Genomic DNA, 24,250 nt, shown 5'->3' on the forward strand with positions numbered 1-24,250 from the left:
TCTTTATCATGAAAGCTGAACTTACAAATGTAGAATTATGTACAGAAAATAACTGCATTCAAAAATAAAACAATGTAAAACTTTAGAGTCTACACGTCCACTCAGTCCTACTTCAGCCAATCGCTCAGACAAACAAATTAGAGTTTGCAGGAGATAATGCGGCCCACTTCTTGTTTACAATGTCACCTGAAAGTGAGAACAGGCATCCACGTGGCACTCTTGTAGCTGCATTGCAAGATATTTATGTGCCAGATGTGCTTAAGATTCATATGTCTCTTCATGCTTCAACCACGATTCCAGGGGACATGTGTCCATTCTGATGACGGGTTCTGCTCGACAACAATCCAAACCAGAGTGAACCGACGCATGTTCATTTTCATCATCTGAGTCAGATGCCAGCAGAAGAAGATTGATTTTCTTTTTTGGTGGTTCAGGTTCTGTAGTTTCTGCATCTGAGTGTTGCTCTTTTAAGACTTCTGAAAACATGCTCCACACCTCATCCCTCTCAGATTGTGGACAACACTTCAGAGTCTTAAACCTTGGGTCAAGTGCTGTAGCTATTTTTAGAAATCTCACATTGGTACCTTCTTTGCGTTTTGCCAAATCTGCTGTGAAAGTGTTCTTAAAACGAAAATGTTCTGGGTCGTCATCCGAGAGTGCTGTAACATGAAATATATGGCAGAATGTGGGTAAAACAGAACAAGAGACATACAATTCTCCCCCAAGGAGTTCAGTCACAAATTTAATTAATGTGTTATTTTTTTTAATGAGCATCATCAGCATGGAAGCATGTCCTCTGGAATGGTAGCCGAAGCATGAAGGGGCATATGAATGTTAGTATATCTGGCACATAAATACCTTGCAATGCTGGCTACAAAAGTGCCATGTGAATGTCTGTTGTCAATTTCAGGTGACATTGTAAATAAGAAGCAGACAGCAGTATCTCCCGTAAATGTAAACAAACTTGTTTGTCTTAGCGATTGGCTGAACAAGAAGTAGGACTGAGTGGACTTGTAGGCTGTAAAGTTTTACATTGTTTCCTTTCTGAGTGCAGTTATGTAACAAAAAAAATCTACATTTGTAAATTCAACTTTCATGATAAAGAGATTGCACTACAGTACTTGTATGAGGTGAATTGAAAAATACTATTTCTTTTATCATTTATACAGTGCAAATATTTATAATCAAAAATAATAAAGTGAGCACTATACACCTTGTATTCTGTGTTGTAATAGAAATCAATATATTTGAAAATGTAGAAAAACATCCAAAAATATTTAATAAATTTCAATTGGTATTCTGTTGTTTAACAGTGTGATTAATCGTGATTAATTTTTTTAATTGCAATGATTATTTTTGTTAATCCAGTGAGTTAACTGTCATAAATTGACAGCCTATATATATATATATATATATATATATATATATATATATATACATATATATTCTCTCTCTCTCTCTCACACACACACACACACACACACATTCTCTCTTCCCCTGATTTTTCATCAACTAAACTTGCAATCTCATCAAAAAAATTCCAAGCTTGTTTGACAGGATCTATTTCCCATAAACGAATGTTAATTAGCATCCTAAGATCCCCTCTTAATGTTGCTGCTGTAAGTTAAAATAGAAAGTCATGTGTTAATATTGTATTATTTATGTGACCATGTTTTAAGGAAAGGGGAAATAAGCTACTAAGTAATGTTTAAATAATCGCTTTAAAAAGGCAGACATCAAGAAGTGCTGTGGACTTCTTGCCAAGTGAATTATTTTTGCAGATGGATTACAGTGGAAGTTTGAACATGGGAACATTTAACAACTCAGAGCCCTGCTGCAGCACTTCTGGAACATAATGGTGTGTAGTACTTCAGCTCCTGAGAAAAGGCATTAGAAGTTAAACAGTAATAGGGTATTATTAGAGCAGGTATCATCAGGTGGCACTATTACACATGGTGGTCCAAGTTTTGTTTTGTTTTTTTTCTTAGTGCATGAGCAAATGTTGAGTCTTAGAAATACCTGCTGGGAGGTGGTGGTAGTTTTTACTCTGCAAAAATCTGTATAAAGGCAATGGTCCTTGGACAGGCAGCTGTGTAAGCAGCAGGAGAGTTTGCTCTCCAATTAGAGTCAATTCTTGAGGAAGAGTTTCTCTCTAGGAACCAAGCATTGGGGTAGTGCTGAGATTCCTGAAAGAAGGGATTGCTCTGCATGTTGTTAACCATCTCTGTTCCAATGGTATATATGTGTAAACAAAAGGTTAGAATATATGAAGACTCTGCTTCATGATTTCTCTTCCTCTGGGAAGTCAACATAAAAGTCCCTTGGACAATTGCTCAACAGAGGGGAGATGCAGGTTTCAGAATAGGACGATGGTGTCATAAGAAGGGGCAGCAGTATTTTATCGCAAGTATTTCCATGTGCAACTCCCACTAATATTGAGGAGAGCTGCACGCATAAATTCCAACAACCTGAGATGAGGTTATCCTCCCTGGCTTGTGTGATCTCTGTTGTGAAACCTATTGGAAAGTGAATGGGAGTGTTCATCCAATGTCTTCTGTATTTTAAGCCATTACAGCAGAACTGAAACTAGCTTGCAACTGAGAGTAACAACAGTGTGCATTGTTGCGTGAGTAAGTGAATAGAACAGCTTCAGCTTTCTGATCATCCAATACGAGCTGTTTATCATTCCTTTCCCTGAGTCTGAGTAATTCATCACTGCAGTAGTAAATGGTTTAATCTGTTCCAAGAAACTCACTTGTTTCCTCATTATTTTGCTATATTTCCAAAAGGAAATCTTCACTATGATACAAAACTTTACTAATGGCCAATAAGTGATATTGTCTGGAACATAAATTTAGTCTACATTGAGGCTGCCAAGCAAATTTTGCCTAAAGAATAGGGAACGGAAACTCTCCTCTGTAGGTGCTGATCTCTGCTTAGATCATGTATATTTAGGATGTAACTGTGGAATGTTACCGTTAAATCCTGTGCATTTTAGGATGATCTTTCCAAGGAATAAGGTGAGGTTTAGTAAATCTAATCTGAGGTAAATATGGCAGTGTAACACGAGTTCTCATCCAGAAAAGGGATGACTTTTTGTAGGTTTTGCAGTTTTCTGTTATCTGTTAACTTTCATTTTGACTCTGTTGGACTTGCTGGGCCTTCAAGAGATGCAGCATGGAACTTGCACTCTAGGGGAGTGATTTAAGACACCTTTGTGCCCTTCCAATCCTGGGCTGCTTCAGGGGCTCGAGAGGCCCCTAGCATAATTTAATTTTAGACAACTCTGGGCCAGGGTCCTATCTAAGTTACAGCAGCCTCCTGGGGCCAGGGCCAGCCCTAGACCAAATGGTGCCCTCGCCTCCATTTGTTAAACTTTTGAATACCTTATTTTTATTGCATTTGTACCCCATTTTATGACTTTGATGCACAATTTGCATGCATGATTTATCTCTGTCATATAAAATGATAAATGATAAATTTGCATGCTGGGATCTGTAAATCTCTATTTATTCATGCCATATATAAGCAAATGTTTTAATTTTAAGAATAACTGAAATGTACTAAAATCAAGAAATTGAACTGTGCACCAACATTGGGTGGACTAGTATTAAATAATGATACAATAGGTGACAGCCTTAGAATGTTAACCTTAGTCCTTTAGTTCAAAAGGTCGCTTTTCTCGCCTTTGTCCTCGTAAACTGAAGCACAGCTTCAGAAAGATCCAAAGACTGGTCAATGGCATTTTCAAGCAGTAAAATAGCAAGCAATGTCAGTCTCTCATAGGCCATCATCAATCAAAGTTATGTTTTAATAAACCTGAGCTTTGAAAACCGCTCACGACTGTGACTGGCAGCATAAGCAGAATCCTCAAAGCTAACCACACATTAGGAAAAGTGTTCTTCAGCTCTTCAGCATGAATGAATTGGAGAACTTGGAGTGGAGAGTGTTTCCAATGTTGCAAAGTGTGATTTATGTTGTCCAGTTTGACATAGAGGTCTTTATCATTGACGTCCGAACATTCGCCATGCGTGAGCATCCGGTGCAGATCCATACAATTGTTCAAGAGTGTTTTCCTGTACGCCAGCTACTTACTAAGGTCATACAAAAAACTCCAGGTTTTTTCATGGTGCTTCATTTGTCTGAACCTTTATTTGATTGAAACTCGAGCAGTGTCAATGAGCGAGCAAAACAAATTCCTCTTGAATTTTAATTCTGAGCATCCCATCACCTCATCTCTGCCCTTGTAACCAAACTGTCTCTTCTTCCAAGGAATACAAGTTTCCTTGAAGGCAAGCTCAACTCCTGAGTTTTCCGCCTTTTCTTTGGCAGCAGCGATGGCAGCTGCAAATGCATTGTCTCTGTAGGCCGCAATGAAATCAAGGCAGCTTCTCATCAGAGTACTAGTCCATCAACTGAGTTTGTAATGCCTGGCTTACAATGTTTACTTGGAACAGGATATTGATTGCCAAACCACAACTGAGACCAGAAATTTGCAGTCAGTGATCTGGTTTGCCAAGTTTGCGCTTCGTGTAGGATTCCGGCCTCTTCTTTACTCAACTGCACCAGTTCCATCACAGTGTCATAAACCCCAGTCACTTGGTATCTCACAGGTCTAACCCTGTCAATGCGGCTCTCCCAGCAAGTGTCACTTAGCGGCTTCATGGTCAGATTTGTAACATTGACCGTGAGGATCTTCCAGCTGATAGTTGATGTGGAAAACAGGATGTATTTCCTTTGCAATATTCTGAAGAGAGATACTGAATCTAGGAAGATGACACTGCATCTGACACAACCAGGTTGAAGGAATGGCAGCCACAAGGCATGAAGAAAACTCTTGGATTCAGCACAAGGATCCTTGCCTGGACACCACTATTTCTTCCCTTCATGTTTGTGCCATTGTCATAGCCTTGGCCACAGCAGTCCTGAAACTTTGTTTTATTCTCATTCAAAACATTCATAAACACTTCTGTTAGGCCTTTTCCAGTAGAGTCGTCCACAGACCGGAAACAGACAAAATGTTCCTTTACTTGGATACAGCCATTCTCGTCATCAACAAATCTTACTGTAAATAACATCTTTTCACTGTGACTAATGTGGGAGTTCAGTCCATTATTACGGCGTAGTACTTCGCTTTGCCAAGATGCATCAATATGTTATCAAGCACCTTCCTTGCCATGAGGTCAATCAATTCATTTTGAATCGTTTTGCTGCAGTAATGGTCCATAGCTTCTTTACGAACTACTCGAAGTAGGTGTCACATGACATCATTGTATTTCCCAAGGAGCTCTACCAAACTGAGGGAATTACCGTTATGTTCAGTGAACAACTTATCCAATAAAAGCCAAATTATTCTTTGCGAGGAAGAGGGTAATTGAGATCAGACACTTAAGCACATTCCTTCCATGCTGGGTTTCTACATTAATAATGCACAGTTTTTCTGCATCTAAGCATATATTCAGCTTGAGCCTGGACTTGACTTCTATCCATTTGGCGGGAGTAGGCCGTAAAATGGCCAGGTGACTTTTCATGTTGCTTTAGAGCATCAGCTCAGTTATGCCAGTAATTGTACCTGGAAATTACAAGCAATGATTTGGCATTCTTGTCAAATATTTTGAAACAAAAACAGAACACTTTGTCAGTTGATTTCAAATAAACAAGCCAATGTCGATTCAATTTCTCACCATTCTTGAGCCCCTTTTGCAGTATGACTTTGAGAAGTGTCGTTTCTGCTCATTCACTGGAAACGTCATATCCTTGATTTTGCCTGGACCGTTCAAAATTGTACGATCAATATCGTCCGAGTTTAGGATTGCTGGCCATAAAGCAGGATCTGATGTATCCATGTGTGGTGTGCAATTTTCCTCACTGCTGTTTCTGTCATCATGCGAGGCTGATTCTTCTTTATCATTTCTCTCCTTTTCATGTAAACCAGATTTTATTTTGTCACTACTCCCCTTTTCATGTGAGCCACATTCTTTATCATCACTCTCCTTTATGCCACCAGAAAAACTGGATGATTCTCCACCACTTTCCTCACATTTCCATCCCTTATCTTCAGGTAAATCTGTTAATTCCTTAGTAATAGGACTTCCATCATTTACGCTTCACTCCTCAATTTCTTCTGCACTGGGAAAATTGCTACTGCCTAAAGCCCAGGGTATGTTGTTCTGTTTCAGATATTTTCCCATCAAATTTTCCCCTGGCTGCAAACTAGGTTGCAATTGGGCTTTTCATTTCCTATACTGAGCTCCTGAAGCTTCTTTGGGGGTATCTTCTCTTTTCTATGGGGGAAAACAGACAATACTGGGAGAGCAAAAGTGTGTGTTCTGCAGTCTTATAAAGTCATCGAACATTACGTGTTAAGCATGGCAAGAGAAGTAACAGTATTTTTTTATATTGTTGCGTAGATAGGGGTTCAATAGGCGTCTCTGGTGTCTCATTAAATATGTCCTTTATTAGTCGCTACTTACACTCTTCAAGTCTTAAAGCACAAGTACACTTTCACCATTACACAATGAAACAAGGTTCACAATACACTTCACTTCGTTCTTATATCTCACTGACTGGTGATATCCCTCCTCTCATATGAGGACATGGCTTACAACATTCTAGGAGGTTCAAGGAAAATGTAGTTCTCAGAAAGTCTGGATGATTCCACGACATTCGACAAAGGTCCAGAACATTCTTGGAGGTTAGTGAAAAATGAATCTACATATGGAATACCTGAAACATTTTACTTCAAACATTCTATTTTCCCTTTTGTTGCTAACAACAAAAACAGCACCCAGAGCCTGGGGCCCCCCAAACCTGGCACCTCCGGCAGTTGCCTGGGCCACCTGCTCCTCAATCCAGCCCTGCCTGGGGCTGCCCTATGGCCTGCAGTGCTGCCCAGAATCAGCCTACCTCTGTGTGCTGTGACCTGCTTCTGACGTACACCTCCAAGCCCCAGCCTGCCCCCTGCCGACTCCCTACACCAGGGCTTGCAAGCAGTCTTTGGAAGACAGCCTGAAGGCTTTGTTCCAGAGTACCTGCACTCCCGGATACAATGCTTTTAAGGCCCCTTTATGCTGCTTCAGCCCTTTTACCTGCCATAATGGGAGTGAGAATCTCCCCTTTGGTATTTTGAGCCAAAGTGGGATGCACTGGAAGTCACTAGAGAGACCACAGATTGCTTCATAGGTAACTGACTTCATAATCCATTAATGTTCAAGCCTTCTCCATCTTTAGAGGTAGCTGTAACTCCTGTGCTAGGAATGGTGGGAAATTTAGGGTGTTTTGTCCTTAGGAACTCTGTAAACACAGTTTGCTTGTCTATATCTTATTTTCCGTATTCAATCACTCTGAGTCAGTTCTTTTATTTATTTATTTATTTATTTATTTAGTGGCTTCAGCATATTTAACTTGAGACTCTTCCATTTCAATAGATAATGCTTTAACCTGAGAGACCTGCTATCCTAGGCAGGATATTCTGACCAAAGAAGATTCTGCTTGCTTCACTTACTTTCTGTATTTCTCACCCTATTTTACTTTCTCCTAAGGACACTTACATGAAAAGTATCTTTGATGCTTAGGAGTTCATTCATGATCCTTTGTCTGAAATCCCAATTAATTGCAACTGAGATGGTATGATGTCATTAATCAAGGTTTATGGCTTCATCTCTTTCTGCTGTTTATCCCTTGTTCAAAGTTGTTCTCCTTTGTTTTTGACATTGCAATCATAGCAACTAACTGTGATCTCAAACAGAGGCTTATTAGTGCCTAAGCAACAAAGTTACTATTTCATGCAAATTTTCTTTTTAATAAAAAAAAAATGAAGACAGATGATCAGGATATAATACAGCAGCAGATTTTTTTCAAAATAAAATGTATTCCAAAGTTTCCCATGGGGCACTGGCATAGCAGTAAATGTGGCATGTGTAGTTTTAAGACCCCCATAAATGGCAAAGACTATACAATAGGACAGTAATAAAGTTAGAATCAAATCCTGAGTGCTGCTGAGTGCTGAGACCCTCTCAGGATATGTCTTTTAGCCAACTTCAAATGTGAATCTTGCTGCTTTTTCTATATCATTTTAAGATTCTGCCTAACTCAGTGTTAGTGTGTAAGAAAGAGATCCTGGAGTCATTGTGGCTAGTTCTCTGAAAACATCCACTCAGTGTGCAGTGGCGGTCAAAAAAGCTACCCAAATATTAGGAACCTTTAGGAAGGGATAGATAATAAGACAGAAAATATCATAATACCACTATATCAATCCATGGTACACCCATACTGTGAATACCACATACAATTCTGGTTGCCCCATCTCAAAAAAGATATATTAGACTTGGAAAAGGTACAGAGAAGGGCAACAAAAATTATTAATGGTAGGAACAGTTTCCATTTGAGAAGAGATTAAAAAGACTGGGACTTTTCATCTTGGAAAAGAAACAACTGAGGGGGAATATGATAGAGAGCTATAAAATCATGAATGGTGTAGAGCAAGTGAATAAGGAAGTGGCACTTCCCCATCACACAACACAAGAACCAGGGGTTCTTGAAATTAATAGGCAGCAGGTTTAAAAGAAACAAAAGGAAGTACTTCTTCACATAACGCACAGTCAACCTGTGGAACTCATTGCTAGGGGATATTGTGAAGACCAAAACTATAAATGAGTTAAAAAAAGAATTAGATTAGTTCATGGAGGATAGGTCCATCAATGGCTATTAGCCAAGATGATCAGGGATGCAATCCTGTGCTCTGGGTGCCCTAAACCTCTCACTGCCAGAAGCTGGGAGTAGATGGCAGAGGATGGATCACTTGATGATTACTTGTTCTGTTCATTCCCTCTGAAGCACCTGGCACTGGCCACTGTTGGAAGACTGGATACTAGGCTAGATGGACCATTAGTCTGAACCACTATGTCTGTTCTTATGATAAGAGGCTGGTCGCTGTTTCATGGCTCATGACGTGGGTCGTGGTTATAATAAGCCAATTCCCCTATTAGTATCCACTGACTCCAGTGGGCATCTTTGCTATTTTTATTTGTTCCTATAAATATTGTTGCCCTGTTCTGACACCACTGTTTCACCTTTGCTGAAAAGTGGTAGATGTTCAGGGCCTTGCACATTGGCTTTCTAGGAGAGAAGAAATCAGAGATTTCATGTTCTGTATGTACTGAGTGCAGCCTGCTTTATTTACACATAAACACCAGTTCTGGAAACAGAGATGGTCATATAGCATGCAGGCAATCCCTTGTGTCAGGAATCTCAGCCCAGCACCAATACCGGATTCCCATAGAGCAACTCTGCCTTGAAAAATTAATGTAATCAGAGACCAAGGCAGAAAGAAAACTCTCCTGCTGCTCGCAGAGCTACATGTCCAGAAGCTGCTTCTACACAGAGCCTTGTACACCAAAAGGTAACAATAAAACAGCATGTCTTCCCAGTACTGAACATTTGCTCACATGCTAAAAATTGTTTTACACATCTATCTACATCTGCCATAACAATATTATGCAGTAGGAACAGAAATATGATTTTTTAAAAAGATATAGGACTTCTTATTCAAGCAAAACACAACCATCACTGGGAGTTTTAATTGAGTACGCAGAGCAACCTCTTGCCCTTATCATTTATTTATTTATTTATTTACTTACTTACTTATATTACCACAGTATATAGGATCACCTGTCCTGGACTAGCATCCCATTATTATAGGCATATTACAAACACAGAACAAAAAGATGGTCTCTGCCCCAAGAATCTTTCAATCTAAGTATAAGACAAGAGACAACAACTGGATACAGACAGACCAACGAGCACCAAGTAAACAAGAAGACCAGATAAGTCAGCAACATAGGCAGTGGTCTCTGCACACCAACAGCCTCTTACCAAAACACACATTGCAAAGACAAACGGGTTTATATACAACAGATGTCGTTCGATTATCTGAGATGACTTAAAGAAAATAACTAATTAGAAAAATAGTTTCTTGTCATTAATAAGGCTCTTAACTCAGTTCAGTTAGTTAAATGAAAATCTTAGTGGTATGTAAACCTCTGATACTTAAAACTCAAGTTTTTTCTCATGTACAGTGACGTGTACAGTCCTTCTGTAGTGGAAAACATGTAGTACCTAATGACTTTAGAAAAGATGAACTAACATACAATGGAAAACTCAAGCCAAAGGATTCAACAAAAATTGAGTGAGCTGAAAAGGGAGAACTACTAATTGATCCTCATCTGAATTTCAAGCAATGATGGACTTCATCATTCATTTCCATTGCTTTTTGTGCACCTGCTTTTTGGGCCTAACTTCTGTGAGCCAGGGTGAAAATCTGTCACAATGTGTCTAATAACAAGCAAATGTGTTTGCTTTTTAACACTAAAGTAATAGCTTTCTTGTTTTGTAATGAAAACTCCCTTATACCAAAGTTTCAGTCCTCTTGATTTCATTGTGAATGTTCTGTTTTCCCAGGAAGATATGTCCCAGTTCTGACAGCGGCTCATTTTCATTCCTTCCATTCTGGTATGTTTTTTTAAATACATGTATCTATTATTTTTGCAAGCTGCTTGTTTAGCAGTAGGAATCTTAATGTTAGAATGATATGTTCCCTTTAACGATAGATAAAGCAGTTTAGATAAAATAGGAACTTTGTCTGTATCTGAAACCTGAGCCTTTAAGTTTTGAAGAAGTGTGATTTTACCTTTTTATCATCCAGTTTTCACATGTTTCAGTGCTTCCAGACATTCCAAAATATAGTGGGGGGGGAGGGGATGAATTTTCTGGAGCTGCACCAGACATGATTTTAGCATATGGTTTTTCTAATTCAGTGAAACCACAAAGTCTAATTACCCTGTAAGGTATTTACCATCCTGATTTTACAGAGGTGATTCTTTTTACTTCTATTAAAATCCTTCTTTTCAGAAACTGAATGTTTTTTCATTGTTCTTAAGATCCAAGGGTTTGGGTCTGTGGTCACCTATGCAAATTGATGAGGATTTTTACCAAACCTTCCCCAGGAAGTGGGGTGCAAGGGTTGGGAGGATTTTGGGGGGAAAGACATTTCCAAACAATGCTTTCCTAATAAAAATAAACCCAGATAAACGTTTGGTGGTGGCAGTGGAAGTCCAAGGGCAAAGGGTTAAATAGTTTGTACCTTGGGGAAGTTTTAACCTAAGCTGGTAAAAGTAAGCTTAGGAGGTTTTCATGCAGGTCCCCACATCTGTACCCTAGAGTTCAGAGTGGGGGAGAAACTTTGACAGAGCTGTTTCCCAAAATTTCCCAAAATTGTTTTCCTAAAGTAGGCTTAAGAAAAAGATCCCATGGCCTATTGATAGATTTATTCTACAAATAAACTATCTCAAAAATAGTCAAGAAATTCAGACTAAACTATGTATCCTATCCTTATTTATGATTCAGATGTGCTTCCACAGGATGGCTCCACTGAGCCACCACAGCTCACACAGCCAATCCTGTCATAATCCTTTTAAAGTATAAAGCTGTGTATCACACTATCCTTTCATCACTCTTTTGCCTAAAGATTTTTTTCAGTGGAGCAGTTCTAGCCAAATCAAATATAATGCTAACAAATGGAAACATTATATGTCTGTAAACCCCGATATGCAGCAAATATCCAAAAATTTATTCAGGGTTAGTTAATAAATAGAACTAAAACATTTTCAATTTATAATTTGTAAACCTATTCCCCACACTCAGGAAAGAGCATTCTTAAATAACACTAATATAATTTTTTTGCCCATACTCGTGATTAAAATCTGCATGTCAATGAGCCACTGCAGCGTCTGTTGAGAATCGAGATGATTTCTCTTAAGAAGCAGGGCAGTTTTTTTGCAGTATTACCATTTCACAGTCACTTTAAAATTCTTGCTGTCAAATCAAATGCTGAGGAGAAAATCAATGTACTCTTCTTCGTAAATACTGCTGGCACCTGAAGTATGACTCACTAAAATGTCCCCACCAAAACTGAGAACATTCTATTTCCAAAGGAAGAGGAAATATGTACAAAGATGATTCACTAACAGTTCCTGAGGGATCAAACAATTGCTTCAGACTATTTCATCCTTGCTCAGTAAATTAAGTAAATTTAAGCAAAAGTAAACTAGGAAATAACTCAGAGCTCACAAGTGACTTTTCCAAAGTAGCAAAAATAAGCATTTGTTATAAAACAGGGATGGTTTTATGTTTTGGAGAAGAAAAAGTAAGTTTAGCACTTGTGAAATATCCTGAATTGACATCTCTGGAGAATAAAGAGCTTCGTATAATCACCACATAGGCAAAACATGGACTGGGGCCGTGCAAACTATTCTATTCTGCTCAGCCCTGTCCCTTCAGCTGAGTGACAACAACTAGGAATGACAGCATAGTACGATGTCCATGTTAGGTCTTGGTTTCTGTGCTTAAAGTCTTGGGATGCCAATCGTACTGTTTTTGTGATGCTGATGCCTGCCTGCCTATTCATTAATAATTGATCTGAGACCACCAACCAAATTTCACATTAACTACCAAGTATCAGATAGCAACAACTTTCACTTTGGTCCTACAATGTCTATTAAATCCATCTCTCTTTTTTTAAATTTGGGGGTGGGGAAGCAGTTTGCTAGCTATAACTAAGGAAACTAAACTATTGGAAAATTTCTATTCAAGAAATCATCTCTTGATGTGGGCAGTCTTGTTAATGACAGAGCTGTATTCAAACTCCTGTTGTTGGGGGGGCGGTTTTTTGTGGAAAGGAGGAAGAGACAGTTGGAGTACAAAGATTTCCTTGAGCCCATTCAAGTTTTAGTCCTGAGTATGGGACACAAATTGCACTAATATTGATCAATTACCTCGTCATGACAGCTCAGAATAAAGTCTCTAAGCTAATTCTTTTAGACCTGTATGTTGCCTTACCATTGTGTATGAGGTGGTGTTGACATATGGCCCCGAACAGGTGGAAGAAGTCACTGTTGAGTGGCTCCTTTCCTTTCTTTGTGAGAAACCCTGAGAGTAGTTCTGGGTAACTGCTTCTATAACATTCTAAGTTGTCAAACCTCATGTTCAACGTAGACAAAAGGCTATTATAAAGGTCAGTAAAGAGACGTTGGCTTCAGTGTCTTCAGTATGCTAATCATACCATTTGGTACAGTGGAACAAGTGACCCGGAGTCTGAATGGGACTGAAGCTGGCTAGCTGTCTTCAGTTCATTTTACATAGGCCTGATCATAAATGGGAGGGGAAGGTTTTCAGTTCGAATGATCTTAACTGGGGAGTTCATGTCTGTTTGTATTTTGATATTTTTATTTCTGTTTGCATTTTGTAATTTAAAACTATTTCTAAAGGCATCCATGGCTAGACATCTTTTATAAATAAAACACCTAAATGAATAGATAAAATAAATATATCACTGTTCTTCTTCGAGATGTGTGTCCCTATGGATGCTCCACTTTAGGTGTCTGTGTGCCCCGCACCTCTAATCGGAGATTTTTGGTAGCAGTGTCCTGTTGAGCCCGTGCATCTGCTCTCCCTCCCTCGTGGTCTGCCTTGAGGCTATTTAGCACTGCACAGGGGAACCCCCCCCCCCACTTCCTTCTCTACCGCCTTTGGCCTCTGACTGAACGAACAGTTGTCCCTTCCTTATCTGTGTCATTAGCATCAATAGTGTTTGTTTTGTTACCTTTGTTCTCCCTAAAAGTACTCAGGCTAGTGTTTTGTTTTGTTTTGTTTTATTTTATTTTATTCCTTTGGTTTAAAAAGAAAAGAGAAAAAGGAAAAGAACTTCACTTTCCTCCCCTGTCTGGGGGCATTGCTCCCCCTCCCCAGGCACCTAGTAGACTCATAATTATTTTCTTTTTCAGCTTAAAAAAAAATAAAAAAAGTAAAGACGATGTTCTTCTGCATATTCCTCCCTGCTAGAGGATGACAACCCCCTGCCCAGGGGCTTGCCTGGCTCTCTCTGCTCCAAGCAGTGCCTCTCCTGCCAGGAGTCAGTTCCTGTAATGGCCAGACACTCACTGTGCCTGGGAGACCCTCACAGAAGTGCTTTACCTGCCACACCTAAAACTGCAGCCTCACAGGAGCTAGGAGCTGAAATAAAAATTCTTCTTCGAGTGCTTGTTCATGTCCATTCCACATTAGGTGTGCACGCGCTGCGTGCATGAGCGTCGGAAACTTTTTCCCTTAGCGGCTCCCGTTGGGGCCCCCGAGTGGCGCCACTGCGCCATGCATATATACCCCTGCCGGCCCAACCCCTTCCAGTTCCTTCTTTCCGTCCGGGGCGGCGTTGGAACAACCTCTCTTTCTCTCTAGAAGAACAGTCCCTTAGCCTTTAGAGTAGCTGTTATCAGTTTGTTTACATACAGATTGTGAACACTTAAGCCATTAGGTGCCATCGCTTATTAGCACCATAGTGTCTAGGAAGTGGATCTCTTGTGTGGACTGGTCCAGGCTGAGGTTGATGATGGGATGGAAATTGTTGAAATCATGGTGGAATTCCTCAAGGGCTTCTTTTCCATGGGTCCAGATGATGAAGATGTCCCCAATGTAGCGCATGTAGAGTAGGGGCATTAGGGGACGAGAACTGAGGAAGCGTTGTTCTAAGTCAGCCATAAAAATGTTGGCATACTGTGGGGCCATGCAGGTACCCATAGCAGTGCCGCTGATTTGAAGGTATACATTGTCCCCAAATGTGAAATAGTTATGGGTGAGGACAAAGTCACAAAGTTCAGCCACCAGGTTTGCCGTGACATTATCGGGGATACTGTTTCTGACAGCTTGTAGTCCATCTTTGCTACTCTGAAACCTGTCTATATGGAGAATGAGCACTTTTGTTTTTAGATTAGTTTGTTACTGATTTTCAAAAACAGACAAAAAAAAGTACAATAAAGTAAATGACTTACCGTTTGTATCTGTTTCCAAGTACCCCATGCTTCACAGGATCTCCAAAAGGATTATGGAATTGCGCAATTTTACAGCTTGTCAAAGCTGCAAGACCAGACGGAACAAAAGCAGACAATACTACTGTAATGATGCTGCCTCTGGCGGGACACAACTGAGAGTATCAATTCAGGACAAATTGCTTAGAGCAGGGCAGTTACAGCCCAAGGCTGGGGTTTCTCCACTTCTAAGCCACACCAAACCAGCCAAACAGAGAGGACTTTGGTCTCACCCCACCGGCTAACCATAAGTCATACAAGCAATTCCCTTAGACACTCCAGTTTCCCGGTATCACCACCAGTGCCACTCATTATGGGGATGAATGGTTCTGAAAACCAATACCCCAGTAAAAGAAAAAAGGTTCTCCCAATCCCAAAGGACCAAGCCCCAAACCCAGGTCAGTATACAAATCAGATCTTACCCACAAATCAAAATTGTTGCCAATCCTTTAGAATCTAAAATCTAAAGGTTTATTTAGAAAAAGAAAGAAATATAGATGAGAGCTAAAATTGGTTAAATGGAATCAATTACATACAGTAATGGCAAAGTTCTTGGTTCAGGATTGTAGCAGTTATGGAATAAACTGCAGGTTCAAATCCAGTCTCTGGAGTACATCCACAGCTCAGATGGGTCATTCAGTCCTGTGTTCAGAGCTTCAGTTTATAGCAAGGTTCCTCCAGAAGTAAGAAGCAGGACTGAAGATAAGATGGAGGAGATGCAGCTGCCTTTTATAGTCTCTTGCCATATGACCTCTGCTTTCTTTGTTCCAAAGACAAGCTGTCCATCACATGGCACGGAAAAACCTTAGAATTCTGTCCATAGGCAAGTCCCTGCATGCCTTGCTGAGTCACAAGGTGTATCTGCCTTCTCTCAATGGGTCAGTTGTACAGCTGATGGTCCTTAATGGGCCATCAAGCAGGCTAGGCAGTTCTGACACCAAATTGTCTAGGGTGTCACCCAGAAACATACCACAAGTTTGAAATACAGACAGTACAGAGGCAATACTTGTAACTTTAAATACAAAAATTATACATGCATACAGATAGCATAATCATAACCAGCAAACCATAACCTTGTCTTAGACACCTTATTTGACCCCCTTTATACAAGATTTGGTGCCGCTACAGGACCTTGGTTGCAACAATAATCTATACGGTCCCAGTTCTTGTCATTAACGTCAGAACTACATAGACATAAAGTCTTAGGGTGAGGGTAATGGTAGGAGAAGGCACACATTAATAGTAAGAGGAGGGGAGGAGGTGGGGAGAGGATGCAAAAAGATGTGGGGTTAGGTGGAAGGAAGGTCTGGCATTCTTTCAGACATCTCAATATTTTTTATCCAAATGTTTCTGGAAATGGGGTTCAAATCTCCAAATCCACACAATTGCTCTCCTCAGCTCTTTTGCTGCTAACTCAGACAGGTCTGAATACCATTGCTCCATTCTGGGCATAAGCCTACTCTTCCATTGTTGTAAAATCACGCACTTGAGCCTGGATGCACAAAAGGAGTTAGCTGTCTAAATTCCTGTTTTAGGCTCCTAAGTCTCATTTTTGGAGCCTCTGTGATCAGGTCTGCTGACAAGAGGGGGCAAAGGGAGCAATTGCCCAGGGGCTCGGGCAATTTAAAAGGGTCCAGGGGCCCCCAGCCGCTGCTGCTGCCGCAGTAGCAGCAGCAGCCAGGAGCTCCGGGCCCTTTTAAATCACCCGGCAGGCCACAGGGCACCTAGCCATGCGAGAGCACCGCAGGCCCCATGCTTTATGGGGGCCAGCGTGGGCAGTCCCTGGCCCTGAAGCCCGGAATTTCTGTCAGTGGGCCTGACTGTGATGCCCAGAACTGCCGCTGGAATCCTGTAGGCTCCTATACTCACTCAGCACCTAAGTTTATGCAGTTAAAGTTCCCTCTGTGCCTATGTCTCTGACACTGAGCATATGCACTGCGGCCTCCCTGTGCTCCTTTTGATCAGGCAGTCCTTGGCATTCATTGAAGCCCTCAAGAACCAAAGTGGTTGGTAAACCCAGCTGAAAACCTGACCACATGTGACCAGCCCACTCTCTGTCAACCACTCAGAAGTGCTCCACAGACTACCAGTGGTCTGTAGATCTCAGTGTGAGAACCTCTGATGGAGAGCATAAAATAGAATAGACAATTTCATTGTAACTTGCATGTCCTCAGATATACATTGTGCAAATGAATTCAGCACAATCTTCCAAACAATAGCAAGGGCAGGAGTACAAGGGTGAGAGTTTTTTATGGCCGGAGTAAAAAGTTTTGATTCCATAAAAGTGATTCTTGCAGAGGCTAATTTTAGAAACAAACAGCTATATTCCAAAACCTTTAAAATACTTGGAGCAGTATTTGATTTCGGAAATAACTGATGATGACTGTAGCAAAGTGCAAATCCAAATCCACCTTCCAAAATTTAGTCTGCAATCTGTCCCCAAAGATATTTTTAAAGCAAACTGCTCACCATTGGAGGGAGTCCCATATATACTTTGCACTAACATAATGATTAGGAAGGTAGAGCTGCCAACATCACCAGTTTGGCTATTCCAATCCTGGGTTTTGAAATTTATTCTTCTTGTTCAGTCCTTATGTGTTTCGAATTTTTAGCAAGTTCCACATTTGAATTTCTAAGGACAAATCCATCCCTCGTGTGTGTGTGTTTTTACAGAACTAATAGTCACAAAAGAGCTCCATGTGATTTCTCTTCTACCTACTAATCTAGAAAATCAGTTTTTAATCAAGACCAGAGAGTGCCCAAGTAGCTCCTTCTGCCTAAGTTAGTTAATGTCAGAAGTTAATGTAACACCAGTGGTACTCTGTGGTCCTTGGTGTCTAGCGTAACACGAAATATGCAGAGGGTAGAATGCTGGATCAAAAAAGCCTGAGACTTTTTCCAGTATGTTGATTAAAAAGAAAATTTAATCATTCCAAAGTCAAATTTACCAGGACTCAATACATACAAGATTTTACATAGCTTTTCATTTACACCCATTTTCTTGGTGCTTAGAAGGAAATTTCTCATCAATTTCTTAGCTCAGATTCCCATTACTGAGTATTAGGAACTTTGCATATCTGTCTTTCAGAACATCTGACAGAATCCTGAGCTCAATACAATTAAAGTGCATGCAGAAAAGTTAAATTAGTTTTAGACTGTACATTGGTGCATATTGAATTACATGACTTTGCTTCTTCTTTATTAATTATGTTTTGTTATATGTTAATGCCTAGTTACCTATTTTTAATTATATTTCCTATCCGTACTTTTCATACTCAAAACACATTAGTACATAATATTCTATAATACATATAAATATTTGTATTAGCCAGTCTTTGAGTGACCTATTGCAATTAATTTCCATGTTTCTATGGAGCTAGTATCTTGAAATTTGGAATTATCATTCACCATTGAGGTTTTTATTAAAGAGCCATGTGGGAAACTTGACTTTTCTTGGTTTTTATCAGATACTTGAAGTACCCTTATATGTATATTAAGGGTTTATGAGTTACATACTTTTTTTTTTGGTATGCAGTGGTCTTGTTGGGTATGAGGCCTCGAATACAGGGAAATAAAAGTTGTCTGAGCTCACCTATTCTTATTGACTCGTTGGCTTAGAGGGCTGTGTTATGGGAATCAGCACCATGTGAAGGGCTGGTGGAGGAGGCTACTCCATTAGTCCAATGTCTCTGTTGTTTATGGGCTCCCGCATGCTTCTACTTCAGTTAACCTGGCAATGCTGTTCAATGAAGCAGCAGTGGTATGGTAGCAGTGCTATGGGGAGCGTCTCAAGCACTGATACGCAAGGCAGCATGCAGCCTTGGAGCCTTTAAAGAGGACTGACAACTGAGCCAAGGAATCTTTGTGTCCAGTCCACTGACTCATAACAATCAACAGAAGTGTTACATGCAAATTAGCTGCAGGTGGCTGGTGATTGTTTGAGTTACCTCTGAAATCACATTGGTCCAACTTCAGACTTACCTGACCTGTTCACATGATCTTTCCTGTTGCCTACATTATCAATACAATTGGATGCAACAATTGTTAATAACTTCCTTATTACAACCTATTGTTGTCAAATATAGCATATGCACAAAATGTCAATTAACTTTAATTATAGGGAAAGTTAGAGTCTGTGTTATTCCATTGTTAAGATCATTCAGGGCAAAGAAAATACTTGACACAAACATGACATTTCTGAAAGGACCAATTTTTAAATTTTAATTCATAAACTGGCTTTAAAGTACCAGAAAATTTATTTCATACACAGAGAATAAGTTCTCTAATTTGGGGAGATATGTGGTATTTTTCATACATAATTAAGGGACTGAATCCATGCTTTAAGTGCAAAACAGAACTCTGCCTTAATTATGAGACCAAGACTGGTGCCTTCATAATATATATGTGTATGTAAGATCAATAAGTCATGAAACAAGTACACCAGACCCAGTAGTTTTTCATTATTTTCTAATATTTCAAACTAAATGTGAATTTCTCCTCCTGGAGAGAACACAAGCTTTTGTATGTTTGTTTGTTTTTTGTTTTTGTTTTGTTTTAAATTGAACTCTGTTGCATGATTATCAGTCCTTGAAACCTAAGACTTGTTTTATTTGTTTGTCTATTGTTGTGACCATTAATTTCCCTAAATATCCTTTTACAACTTTGCAATTCAAATGACTTGTAACTAGTTCTATTTGCAGACAACTTTGGTAGTTCAGTTTAATGAGGCTTCAGATTTATAATGGATTATTTTCAAGCAATAAAATTTTAATGATTGGGTTCATTACACTGAATTTTGAAATATGGCATGTTCCTAGGCCCTACGGCCTAGCCAGAGTGCTTCAGCTTCATCTCTCACTTTCCAGAAGCAGACATGATTGATCTTTTGATGTGAAACCAGAGGGAAATGACTATCTAGGTCACTTGAAAAACTTAAGTGGGCCGTATACACAAGGGATATCAATACTTACAGTTCACATAAGACAGTTTACTGGAAAAATTTTACTTCATACTACTAAAAGCTATAATGCACTCTTTGCATCATGCTATCTAATTACAGCCATACATTCCTTATGCTGGCACACAATAAACAGTCCATTTGTTTCAGAGATGTGCAGCGTAGCGTATTCAGTATCTGCAACTTGCATCTAGCACACACACACAGACAGCAAAGCCCTTTGTTTCCACTCTTCTGACCTCTTATTCTTATGGCTTTCTGCCTGGAAAAGGAACATATAAAGTGATACTTTTAAAAATCACTTTGCACAGGCAGTGAGTCATAATTTGTATTGCTGTATTATTTCTACAAGGAACATAGCAACTATGTATGTTGTTGGCAGGCAGGATCGGGTTGTTGGCAGGCAGGATCGAACCTGCGACCTCTGGAGCTTAGTGTGTGAGTCTCTACTGCATGAGTTAAAAGCCAATGGGCTCATAGCTAAGGCTGTAGCGCAGACTCATTTAACTATCTCTAAGTGGTCTCGGTGCCACTAGATGGGTCAGAGCACCACACCCAGAAGGTATGTGGGTTACGTATGCATATGGTGCTATAGTTCCAAAAATGGCAGTCAGAGTAGTGAGATGCATGCTGTTGCTTCTTCAGTAAGGTAAACAGAAACATTTCCCCCCAACTTACAGATCAATGGGCACCCCCTATATTAAGGGTTGGTCTGCACACAGTGTTTTTACAAGGTAGGGGTGTGATTTTGGGGTGTGTTGTTTAACCAATATAATAATACTAGTACAAGTGCTAGAATGGATGCAGTTATAAAAGATATATAAAGGTGTTCGTATACTGGTCTGTCTTAAACCCATATGGGAATAAGTTTTACCGATATAAGCATAGTTATACAGATATAACAACATGCTTACTGGGGGGTGGGGTAGTGCTTTGACCATACCAGTATAGTTAAAGCAGTAAAATCTGTATGAGTAGACAAGGCCTTTGTCTGTCTGTAAGACTCTAAATACTGGTGGTGAGAAAGACAAGCGCTTCTTGTCTGAGCTGCACAAGAGCTCTATGTAGCTCGAAAGCTTGTCTCTTTCACCAACAGAAGCTGGTCCAATAAAAGATATTACCTCACTCACCTTATCTTGCTAATATCCTGGGACCAACATGGCTACAGCAATACTGCATGTAAGACCCTAACACATTTTTAATTGCTCCAGCAGTATAATGATCATTTAAGCTGCTTCACAGCTGTCCCCAAATCACTGAGAAAACCTGGTGCAATGCATAAAATTATCTTGTAAGTCACTGACAGAAGCATATGGTTAATATTTCATGATTAATTTTTTAAGCTGTAAGATATACTTTCAAGAATCCTTAAATTCAGCTCTAATTAATTATAAATTGGAATATGGGTGCCTTATAGTTGCCAAGTGTTGGACATATTCCATTCTCTTCATCATATGGAGTAATATACTGCAATTAGACAGGTCACAATGCAAGCTTGGGATAGATTTTGAACTTTTTTTAAAATTATGGGTTAGGAAAATTGTCTGACAAATATGAAAATCTGAGGTTCTAGAAAACAACGTGAGTTAGTCAGTAATCAAATGGAAACAAGTACTGTAGGAAGATTAGTAGCATGAGAAGGAGTGGGAGAGAAAATGGTGACCAAGCATCAATGCGGTGATATGTCAGGACCTCCTATGAGTGTGTGTTTGAGCTCTGGTCATGTTGGGAGATCTTTTGAGTGGCTTTTTTGAACGGTGATGTTGAACACCATTGAGTGGTAATGATTAGTGAGGTGAAATGAGTTCTGGAGTTGAGAAATGGTCTTATAAGGAAGTGAGAAAGATAATTGAAACATTGAGGAAGAGGTTTGAGGAGAAAAGATGATGATGCTGTGAAGAGAGAGGAGTACTTCAACTTAAAGTGGCTTGGCGGAGGACTAGATGGCTCTAGGGACTGAGATACAAACCACTTCATTTCTATGGTACTAGTTCAAATTTGACCCTAATCAGTGCTAGTGACAGAAAGTTGTTACCATCTGACAGGTGTTCATGATTTGTGTGAAATGAGCCAGTGAGTACAGTACTTAATGTGCCCACATCACAAAAATCATCACTGCTACAGTTAGCACCAATTGGTAGCACCTTTGCCAGCAGTCTTTGCAAAGAAGTCAAGCACTGAATGTATCTGGAGACTCCCAAAAGGTGGTTCTTTCAGTTTAGAACAGAGGCAGGTTGGTGGGGAAGCTTGCATAGTACTTGTTATGTGGATCAAAAGAGCACCTCATTTTTAGTGCTGTTAGATTGACACCTTTGTGGACCCTTAAAAATTAAAATGAGGTAATAAACATAAAGGCCTGGTGCTGAAAGAGTTGCTCAGAACACACAATAACAGGACTATGAAGTGGAGGAGCAATAAGACATTATTGCTGGAAGTTGACAGAGAAGAGTCCCAATGTTTAATATTAATGAAAGGATGGAATTGAGAAAGTCCAGTTAGTGACTGGACAGGGTATCTCAAGTTAGTTTAATCGTTTGAGCTGTTCAAGGATGGGTTTTTATGACCACTAGAGATGGTCAAAAATTGGAAAAAACAATTTTATAAAAAATATTCCCCATTTCTCCTGGCTTCAAAATATAACAATTTTCCTTGCTTTTGATGTTCTCATTAAATACTGTTTTGAAAATTTTTGAATTTTCTCCACCCCCATCTTGACATTTTTTATTCCCTCCCCCTACTTTTTAGCCTCTGAGTGCAATAAAATGAATGATGCCTAGGCTTTCCCCTCCTGACTTTTCCTTTGGCTACTCTGCTACTTTCAAACACTTATCCAACATTGAAAAAGTTGCAGAGTGGCAAAGGGGATAATAATTTTGCCAAATTTTAATTGATCGAGCAGAAAATTTCCAAATTTAGTCTAAGCCTTAGACTGGAAAATTTAGAACGTTTCTGTGCAAATGGTTTAGCCACTTCCAAGAATGAGCCTAATGAAAACTAGGTGGTTTTCAAATGTTAATTTCCTCCAACTGTTTCTTCAAGAACTCTAGTATCTTCATGCTTTGACATAAGAACTTGAAATGTGGAAGCGGGAGTGCTCCTGGAGTCAGATAGGTGTCTATTGCTGTCCCCATGAAAGTGCACTGAGATCTGACTGAGTTATAAACCTCTGAAAATTGCCATTTGAACGTGCTCAGTAGTACTTGTCAGAGTACTGCTGAGCTAACTGAACATGTTCAAGACCTACAAATCTTCCTATAGGCAACCCCACTGAGCATGTGCCCAGCCCCTGCTGAGCTTCCCATAAGCTAGGCCTCAGGACACCAGGCATGTAGCAACAGCTGCTGCCACCTCCATTTCTCTCCCCCTTTGGCCTGTAGTATTGATTTCCAGTGCCTGGATATGAACAACCAGACAGAGGAGGCACGGTCAGACCTTTGAATTGTTCTCCAGAGTCTCAGATTTCATTTTTTTAAGGAAGTCCCCAGCTTATGGTTGTGAAAAAACCTTTCCAAATGTTGAGTTTAACCAGTGCAGAACACCTGCCTGAGTTCGCAGAGTTTGAAATAATAATATCTAACTCTCATATAGCACTTTTAACCAGTAAATTTCAAAGCGCTTTACAAAGGAGGTTGCTAGCATTATCTCTATTTTACAGATATGGAAAATGAGGGATAGAAAAGGGAAGTGAGTTGCCCAAGGTCACCGACCCAGGTCTCCAGAGTCCTAGTAAGTTGTGAATTGCCCTATTCATTTCCATTTCATTGGGTACTAACTCAAGTGCCAATGATCACATTTTAAATTTTAACATGAGTGTTGCCAACTTTCATAATATTTGGTGTTCTTCTTATAGCCTCAGCTCCTGGAATCAAGAGATTGTATGACATTGCTCATCACGGTATGCAAGAAAGGGGAAAGAAGATATGTAAATTAACATGGCTGGGCTTTTAATAACACATGACTGGGCTGTTGGGGTGATATGATTAGTTTCTTTTTTTCTTGATGGAGGGGTCACTTTCAAACGTTTGGGAAACCATGGCCTAAGGTTTCACCTTAAGTAGTGCAAACAGATAGCAGGGGGACATCATGACCATTCTACCCTTCCCATATTGCTAACTGGCAGGAGGTCTCAGATATATGGAACAGGTTCTGGAGGAAGATCTTAGTGTGGAAAAGAGGGTACCAATACAGTAAGGTTGAGAACCAAACCACTCGTCTAAGATTAGATCCGTAGTGTTGGAATCTAGGTGGAGACTGAGTTATAGTCACCAGTCAGTGGAAGTGATAGCCTGCACAAGGGCACTTCTGATAGAGTTGAGAATAGAACCCAGGTCTGTCACTGGGAAGGTCTCATCTTCTTGGCCATTCTGGCTTTGGGGAT

This window comes from Chelonia mydas, chromosome 1 (genome assembly GCF_015237465.2).
Source record: "Chelonia mydas isolate rCheMyd1 chromosome 1, rCheMyd1.pri.v2, whole genome shotgun sequence".
In the NCBI taxonomy this organism is placed as follows: Eukaryota; Metazoa; Chordata; order Testudines; family Cheloniidae; genus Chelonia; species Chelonia mydas.